A 9,745-nucleotide genomic window follows, 5' to 3' on the forward strand; every position below is an offset into this window, starting at 1 on the left:
CAACACTTTTATCTCATTGCACGAACGTGACAGTGAGACACGTTAAAATAGCCCCTGGTACCAGTTGTGTTCACCCCTAGATAAAGACAAATATATCAAAATTAAAACAAGCAGTCAATACCTGTACTCTTTAGCTCTGATCTTTAGCTCTTAAAAGACCTTATTTGTTGAAATTGGTTGAGAATTAAAGAAACGGTGATCTAAAACCTAATGAAGAAATGAAATCAAAAGTTGCACTTTTGTGTTCTAATCAATGAAAGCACGACGCTAGTTTTAACGTGTTAATCAATGGAAGCGCAGCGCTAGTTCTCTTGTTCACGAACACTTTGTGTACAAATCAATCAGTAGACTTCGGTTATATAAATGCGCTTTTATAAATGCGCACGTGACCAGATGGACAGCGCCATATTTGCATTACATCACTGTCAATCACTGAAATGACGACCATTGTACAGTTGTGACCTTGTTTCGTGGCTAGCACGGCAAGGAACATTGGCTGGAGGTTCGATGCTATAAATTTGCAAGGATAAATCTAGCTCTTGGTCAGAGCCCTCGGTGTACCCTTTAAGAAGATCCAGTGATCCACGAGTAAAATAAGCAAGTGACTAGTAAAGAAAATGTATAGTAAAACAAAATGAACAAGCTATGATATCACTACCAGTACTAAGCATGCTAAAGCAAAACTACATTTAGTCACCAACACATCTGTGCTCAGAAGTAACAGACCACTGCACTATCCCCTTGCCGAAGGCAACAAAGGCACGCGAGCGAAGCGAGCCAGTGGCTCACCAACATCACAACAGGGCCACACTGCAGGAAAGACCACTGATGACCCCACCCCACTAACCGCGAAAGTCCACTAACCGAAGAAGATCCAGTGATCCACGAGTAAAATAAGCAAGTGACTAGTAAAGAAAATGTATAGCAAAACAAAATGAACAAGCTATGATATCACTACCAGTACTAAGCATGCTAAAGCAAAACTACCCCCGGGGGGCACTTCAATTTGAAATGGATATAGGTGTAGGGCTGGCGCTTTCGCACTAAGGGGCATTCGGTGAGAGCAAATGTAAAAAATATGGGGTCATTGGGTGAGAGCATGATTTTTGGCATTCGGTGAGAGCAAAATGTAAAAATATGGGGTCATTGGGTGAGAACATGACCTTTTTTTAAATGGAATCTTTGGGTGAGAGCCAAAACAGCGCCACAAAAACCTCTAAAATCGAATTTCTAGTTCTAAATGGCTTCAAATTTCTTTATTTTTTCAAAATAAGTAACAAAATCAGTGATAAATGAAAGTTGCTGTTCAAATTGAACTTGTAAGGGTCTTTGGGTGACAGATCAAATGGAAAAATAGGGGGTCTTCGAGTGAGAGAGCGCGGAGCGAGCATGTGTTCGTAAAAAAATATGGGGTCTTTGGGTGACAGCGATGCTGAAAAAGGGGGTCTTAACAGCACTACATACGCGTCACCTCCAAAGCTGGAGTGCCCCCCCGGGAAAACTACATTTAGTCACCAACACATCTGTGCTCAGAAGTAACAGACCACTGCACTATCCCCTTGCCGAAGGCAACAAAGGCACGCGAGCGAAGCGAGCCAGTGGCTCACCAACATCACAACAGGGCCACTCTGCAGGAAAGACCACTGATGACCCCACCCCACTATTAAACCGCGAAAGTCCACTAACCGACGCGCCACTGCGCCAGCGGAGGCTACGGCCGGTCTTTACTAGTCTGTCAGAGGGGATATGGCATGGTTTTTCATATCTTCTTTCTATTGGGTGGAAAATAGGTCGGCTTTGGAGCAAAGCTAGGATAAATCATGGATATCGAAGGATCATGATTATTGCACAGCACCCCTCCCCATGTACAAACATAACTAATTTTTATTTATTTATTTATTTATTTATTTATTTATTTATTTATTTATTTATTTATTTATTTATTTATTTATTTATTTATTTATTATTTTTATTTATTTATTTATTTGTTTGTTTGTTTTTATTTATTTACTTATGTACTTAGGCGATGAAAAAAGAAAACCCTGTTCAACGGGCCTGACCGACCCAGATTTTGAACAAATTGAGAACTAATTTTTTCGGTACAAATAAATGTTTTTTTATTTTCTCAAATTGCAAATTATTTACAGATTTTGGTGATTTTTTGAAAACCGACCGACCGACCCTACTTGAAAGGTCCGTCCGCCCGTAGAACAGAGTTTCTTTTTTTCTTAGCCTTACTTATAATTTTATAAATATTATTTGTTCCCCCTTTCGGCTAGGCAAAACCCACCCTCCCGTGTAAGTTTCCCCTTCCGTGTAAGTAAAACTTTATAAGCCGTTTGAACCAAACTGAACAAAATTGACGTATACAATTACAATATATATATAATACCATGACAATAATGTGTATGACACCATGCATAACATACGTGATTGTACGTCAAATTGTCATATAACGTATGAGCGTGATGTATAGTATACGAGTCTTCCTCAACATCTTCCAGCCGGGATGATTAGATCATGTACAGTGATCTACGTATTTATACTCTAAATTGTACGTCAAAGGGTGTACAGATGACCGCCTTTAATTGAATGTGAGCGAGCGAATGAGTAAGTTGGGGTTGAGGAGGTCGGGCGGGGACATCTAGCCTATTAAGTTCGAGAGTGTCATTATTCCGAAAAGGGCTAAAGTTATAGTTTCGTCAATTTACGTTAAAATTAGATTTAAAATTAGGGTCAGGATTATGTTCGGTGGCGGCACTAGGGGGGGGGGTGGAAATACTTATCTTGACTCCCAAATAAATCAATCTATGACCCATTCCTCCCGAAGAAAATGACAGCCCCTAGTCCCTATCATCACGTGCAAAAATTATCAAATAACATCATCGGCAGCTACTCAGTTCTGACCTTAATGCCAGTAATAATCACATTTCGTCATCAATATGGCCAATTGCCACGCCCATTTAGCACGGAAATACTGAAATACAAGTTTTTAAATCAGCTATGTCTAGCTTTTCCGTCATTATTTTTTTTGTCCGTAATGGAAAATCCAAATAAAGAGTGTATGTTTCGCTCAAATTATTTTGCCCTTTGCAATCAATGCCACTATTTTGCAAAAACAATTTTCCTTGTAACCTGTCATTTTCGCCTATACTTTTGCGTGTGGAATTTGTGTACATCCGCGTACCTTACATCGTTGAACACGGTATGGCGACTTGTAGATGTCACGTGCGCATTTATAAAAGCGCATTTATATAACTCCTCAACAAAAGTTTGGAAAGTTTTTTCAAGCATCTGTATCTCCAATTATTTGTGACATATTCATATCGTGTTGCATATCACTGGATTGCTACAATACTCCCCTTTACAATGACACCCCATTTGAAACCATAACATTTGTCACGGCTGAGTACATGCCTTGTGAATGTAGTGGGGTCTCAAAATGAATTGACCATTATTCTGTGCAGCAAGCTGCAATCCCATAGCTTCACAATCTGGGACCTAATGCAATCCTCCAAGATGACACCGCTCGCCCCACATAGCCACGGTAGTCAACGACTACCTACAGAATATGGGAGTAGAGTCAAAATGGCCTGCCATCAGGCCAGACCCGGGGGCCAGACCTCAACCCGATTGAACACTTGTGGGACCAGCTTGATCGTGCTGTGCGTGCCAAAGAAGCCCATAGGCAACCACATTGAATGACCTGCAACGAATCCTTGTGAAAGAATGGAATTCCATCCCACAGTAATATGTAACCAGGTCGGTGAGCAGCATGAGGAGAAGGAGCCTGACTATTGTGGCTGCTTGCCTGTGGTTTTTCCACCCGCTATTAAGGTTAGTGGCTAGCTTTGTTTGAGCACAGAATAATGGTCAATTTGGCAAATTCATTTTGAGACCCCACTACATTCACAAGGCGTGTACTCAGACGTGAAAAATGTTGTTGTTTCAAATGGGGTGTCACTGTAAAGGGGAGTATTGTAGCTAGCCAGTGATATGCAACACGATATGAATATGTCACAAATAATTGGAGATACAGATGCTTGAAAAAACTTTCCAAACTTTTGTTGAGGAGTTTATATACCCGAAGTCCACTGTCAATAGGGCATTTAATACAGCAAACTGCAACTTTTAAATTGGTATCTTCCTTGGGTTTTGGGATCGCTGCGGTTTGTGGAACGGGCTAGTTCTAGACTAGAACTAGCCCCGTTCAGAAAAGAGATCGTAAGACAAGGCTTTAACTGAAAACGCTTTTACCGAAGCCTCGAGGTTGTAGGATTAGCCACAGGCTTCGGTAAAATTTGAATTTCTCGAAGTCGTAGTCTACGCAAGCCTGTTAAACCAGACAGCGGGCATGCAGGCCCATTCCATGTCAACTCCAGGGATGTGCACCGCAGCACCTCTTCAATTTTTTCTTTTCTGTGTGGTGGTAGATATTGATGAGAAAGTAAAATCCGAAAATTTGAGCTTCATACTCCATTTCGTTTTCCCGTGGCATCAATTTGAAATTTAGAGGGTCAGTGTAAAAATGTGTCGCAAAAGACGATGTTTGGAGGTCCATAAATGTATAAAGGAACCATTTACAACTCTTGAGAATGCAAAGTATGATCCTGAAGCCATCGAGTACTTAGCCAATTGTCAGAAATGTTGTAGACATATTCATAAAATCTGGTGGGGCATGTCTGACAGAGGGGGGTCAAACTTGCAACTGGGTTTTGTATGGGTTATCTCAGATAAAAGCCCTAATAGGCTCAACTATTGTCCATAAGAGTAATGGGGGTCAAAGGGCTCTGAAAAGTAAAAAAAAAATGGACATTAAAATAGTCAGAGCCCTTTTTTACTTTTGGAGTTTTGACGTCATTCGAGCCCCAAAGTTGGTCCTGGATGGACGAAGTTGCAATTTTGAGGGCCCTATATCTTTTAAAGTAAAGGAGTTACAAGTTTTCTGATGCCAGATTTGAATTTACACAAATAAGTACCCCAGAATACATTTTTTCAAAGTTGTAAAACCTTTATACATTTTGGACCTCCATCAACGTTGTATGTTGAACATTTTTACGCTGACCCCCTAAATTTCAAATTGATGCCACGGGACTCGAAATGGAGTATGAAGCATCAAATTTTAAGGAATTTTACATTCTCATCAATATCACCACCACACATGCGAAAGAAAAAATTGAAGAGGTGCTGCGGTGCACATCCCTGGAGTTGACATGGAATGGGTCATGGTTTTCTTGATCCTGCCTCAGAGCAGGTCTTACTCCCCATTCCAGAAAAATACAGCAGTAATTTTTATGGATTAAAAAATTCAAGACATAACAGCACTAGGCAGCCATTTCATGATGCCAAAACCTTCATTCGTTTTCGTAATTAAAACACCAAGTCAGATGTATTCCAAACCTGCCTAACAAAAGTCATCCAATTACGAAAATTGGACGTTGAATGTACAAACTCTCATGAATATCGATTGGCAACATTTTCCAATATGTCAGCGCTCTAATCAGACTCAACAGAACAATAAACCCTGCAGTGCGTTAACTATTTTCGCAGTATATGCTGTTATCATCTTCTTCTTCCGGTACTGTGCAAAACCTCAAATAAGTATTGACGCTCATTGGTTGATTTGCAAGCATACAAGCGCACAACATGCTCCACTTGAACAGCATATGTACAGGATAAAAAGTTTGATGTGGAAGAGTATGAAACTGGTAGGTGCAGTGACAATTATATAAACAGGATTAAAAATTGTTGTGGATGCGCTAGTAGAAGGTGCAGGTGACGTCTCCAGCTCTGCCCTTGAAGACGTCTGAGGATGGAGATTCGACTACATGTTGAGGGAGTGAGTTCCATAGACGGGTGGTGTCTGGAAAGAATGAGCTCTTCATCATAGTAGTTCGGGAGTTTGGGATGTAGAAGCGCCTGCTGTTGCCTCTGCACTCATAGAAATTGTTCATTGGCATTACTCAGTAAGTTGATGTAAGTCGTTGCGTCAACTTTCCGAGTAATGCCAACGCGTACAATTTTGAGTAACGCTGACTCGATATCATTATGTTGGTCGCACTCATTTGCACTTACTTTATTGAGTTGTTACAACTCAGAAAATGAAACTAGCCTAGGTTAGCATAATTTTCTAGAGGTGTGCTATAGTATACAAAATTTTGCACTGATTACAAAAATAAATATTTGAATACTGCTAATTGTGCAGAAAATGATCCAATTACGTGAATTAAGTAACAAAGTACCAAATTGGAATAACTCAAAACAATAAGTACCAGTAACTTAATATGAACGAGTTCCCTGAACTTGAATTCAGAAGTTGGCATTACTTAAAAAGTTGACGCAACGACTTACATCAATTTTAAGTAATGCCAACAAAGTTGATTAGTTGACGGAACTTTTGAGCTTTTTCAGCATTTTTAAGTTCGGACAACTAATATGAATTTTGTTTTGGCAACTTTTACACTATTTTTGAGTTGTCCAAACTTACTCCTTTTGAATTGCGCCAACAAGGCGAACGAGTCATTTCTATGAGTGTGGTAGATGTTTCTAGTGGCTTCAGCTGTGTTTCAGTAATGCCGATCAGCAGATTTGTGATTCTGTGCATCATGGTGACTTTAGACACAACACGTCGATGTTGTAGGGAATCCAAGTTGAGCTCATCCAGCATGGCGGAGACACTGCTCTCTCTACTGTAGTCATTCATGACAAAAGTTTGTGGATCCCAAACACAGCTGGCATACTGATACTCTGCTATTGGTCTGATGAAGGCATTGTAACACGTGGCTTTAACCTCAAGGGGCAGTTACGCAGATTACGACCAGGCGGCGGATGACACGATCGAGCCGGCAACTTGTGAAACCGCCCGGCCGTATGGCATTTTCCAATTATAGTGTTCACACGGTCGGACTTAAGTCCCTTAATACCGGTAATAAGTCACTATTACCGGTTATAAGTCGCTTATTACCGGTAATAACTCACTTATATCCGACTGTGTGAACACGACTTTATTGACAGTAGCCTGCTAGGTAAAGCGTTAATACACTGTCAGGTCAGCTTACCGATTTAATGGCGGAAGCCCTTTGTTCCGAATAAAAGGTACCTTTCGATGAATAGCTTGTCGGAAATCAAATCGGCACAAGTGAACAATGCGTTACATAATTGTTGCTTCTCCATCTTTAATAGCTCCATGGTTTGCGTACTGTCATAATGATTAGGGACGCACCATTAGACTTCATGGGGGTGTTAGGGCAATTTTTTTTTTTTTAAAAATATTTTCATGCATTTATACACAGGTAGGCGGGGAATGATCTTGTTGCCGTGAAAAGGGATTAGTTCTTCACGTTTTGACCGTAACAGAGTCGTAGTATACTATGATATCACGGGTGATGGTGCTTAATACACTCGGTGTGCATTTCAGGTTCATTTGCATTTTGGTGTTTTCGTATTTGCATAATGTCAGGAGAAGAACCCGTTCATATACATACTGCAGTTACTGTTCATTTTCCTATACATAATACACAGTACTCTCACCATTGACGCGTGACCTCTACAAACAGTTTATGTTATATTATATGAGCATTGCCTAGTTAACGTCACTGTGTAAAAAATAACCGGCCAATATTTAAAGTACTCTCTGAAATTCTAGAAAATATAGTTTTGTAACATGTCCTAAATTTTAAGCTAATTTAGGTGTTTGGAAATATTCACACTTTGGTGTTTTAGTGTATATTATAGGTTTTAGGAAGGATATGTAAGCGACAGATAACACCAAAAAAAATGAAGAAGTTATTTCCAAACCGTGTTAAGTCTACAACCATTATGTTTCTCATTTTCAAGAATGCTGGTTAACAATATGCAGACTATTGTCTCATTTCGGAAACAAAGGCCCACACAGTATTGTTACCTTGCGTTTGCTTTATAATCGTTCACCCAACTGAAAATATAATACCAGCTCATTGCAATATCGCACAGGTAAAACAGAAACATGTGTAGTGTGGATTTAACCAGATAAGATTTAACATAGCTGAGCTGTTTTCAATTAGTGTTATCTTGGTTTAATACTTTAATAGCTTTTAATGGGCTTTAAGTCCTGCAAAGGTCGTGGTGAATTCTACTGTAGACAAAACTGCATCATGAATGGAGGTATCTAGGGCTGTATTTAACAGATTGGTACTGGGGTCAAGTTGATACTTGAATTAGGTGGGATCTGTGTTTAGGGCTTTAGGGGCTATCATTTTCTTCGGAAGGGGGGGTCCCAACTAATACGGGGGGTCATAAAGTTTTGGAAAGAAAAATAGGGGGGTCATAAAAGTTTTGATGACCAAACTTGTCTTTCACGTCGAGACTTTCCTACAAGATCCTAAAGATTTATTGAATATACTACAGATATTTTGAATGCATATTTTAGGTCACTCGAAAAAAATCATGCAGGCCCTCTACAGGGTGTATCAAAATTAAGTATACAGTTTGAAAAATGCCGCTAGATTAAAAAGTATGAGGTCTTTGGTCAAAATTCTCTAGTTGATAACTTAATCAACATCTTGTCCTCCTACAGCTGAAAAATCACTGGCGTGTGACCATTAATAAGGATTTGGTGGCTACTTTTGTGAGCCGAGTACAAAAAGCAATTGCGCGAAGTCAGTTGGGTTTAAATGCCCGGTGCTTGTTATTGTTATGCAGCCAAGAGAAACATACAGGTGTACAGATCATTTATCCTCATTGTTAGGGTTCAAATCCTGTGCATGTGTGAGTTACATAACACATGACTTTTGGTAAATCTGGGCAACTATCTCCTTACATATGCTATAGGTTTTACTTGACAAGGAGAATATCAACATGAAAATGGATACTCCACAGCATGCACACGCCAGAGCAAAGGGCCTTCCTTGTTGCAATGTATCATCGCACCCAGAGTCCCGCGTGAGCAGAAGTGCCCAGGAGATTCCGTCAGCAGTATCCAAATGCCCCTTCAGTTCACGTGGCGCTATTTACAAAAATGTTGCGAAGTATCAGATAACTGGAAAGAGTCGTAATCTGAACAGAGAACATTGTGATCGCCCCCGAACTGGAAGATCTGCTGCTAATATCCTAGCAGTCCGTAACACTCTGCAGGCGTGGCAAGCAGGAGGTCAAATTAGCTGCCGTCGAAATGGACTTGGAATACCATCTGCAACCTTTAACAGAATAACTCGTTTGTGACTTGCGATTCCATCCCTATCAACTTCAGCAAGCAGATCACAAACGTCGCACTGTGTTCTGTCAGTGGCTTCTTGCCCGTCCCCTACATTTCCTGGAAAATTTCATCATTGGCGATGAAGCAGTGTTTGCATTAAATGTTTTCACAAGTCCTCCTCCAGACCTTCATAAACTTTAGAGACGCATAATTGCACAAGTTGACATTCTCAGGCAGGACAGACCTCTCATTAGACGTGGTGTGAACGCCATGTTGAGAAGAGCCGAAATCTGCATGTACAGAAGAATTGTGGGCATGTGGAAGACCAAGATTAAAACTGTTAATAACTGTAAACAGTAAAAACGTGGTGAGACTTTTTTTGTCATTTGTATGTTGTTTTGATTTTTATTGACTTCGCGCAACTGCTTTTTGTACTCGTTCACAAAAGTAGCCACCAAATCCTTATTATTGGTCACACGCCAGTGATTTTTCAGCTATAGGAGGACAAGATATTGATTAAGTTATCAACTAGAGAATTTTGACCACAGACCTCATACTTTTTAATCTAGCGGC

This window comes from Amphiura filiformis, chromosome 2 (genome assembly GCF_039555335.1).
Source record: "Amphiura filiformis chromosome 2, Afil_fr2py, whole genome shotgun sequence".
NCBI lineage: Eukaryota > Metazoa > Echinodermata > Ophiuroidea > Amphilepidida > Amphiuridae > Amphiura > Amphiura filiformis.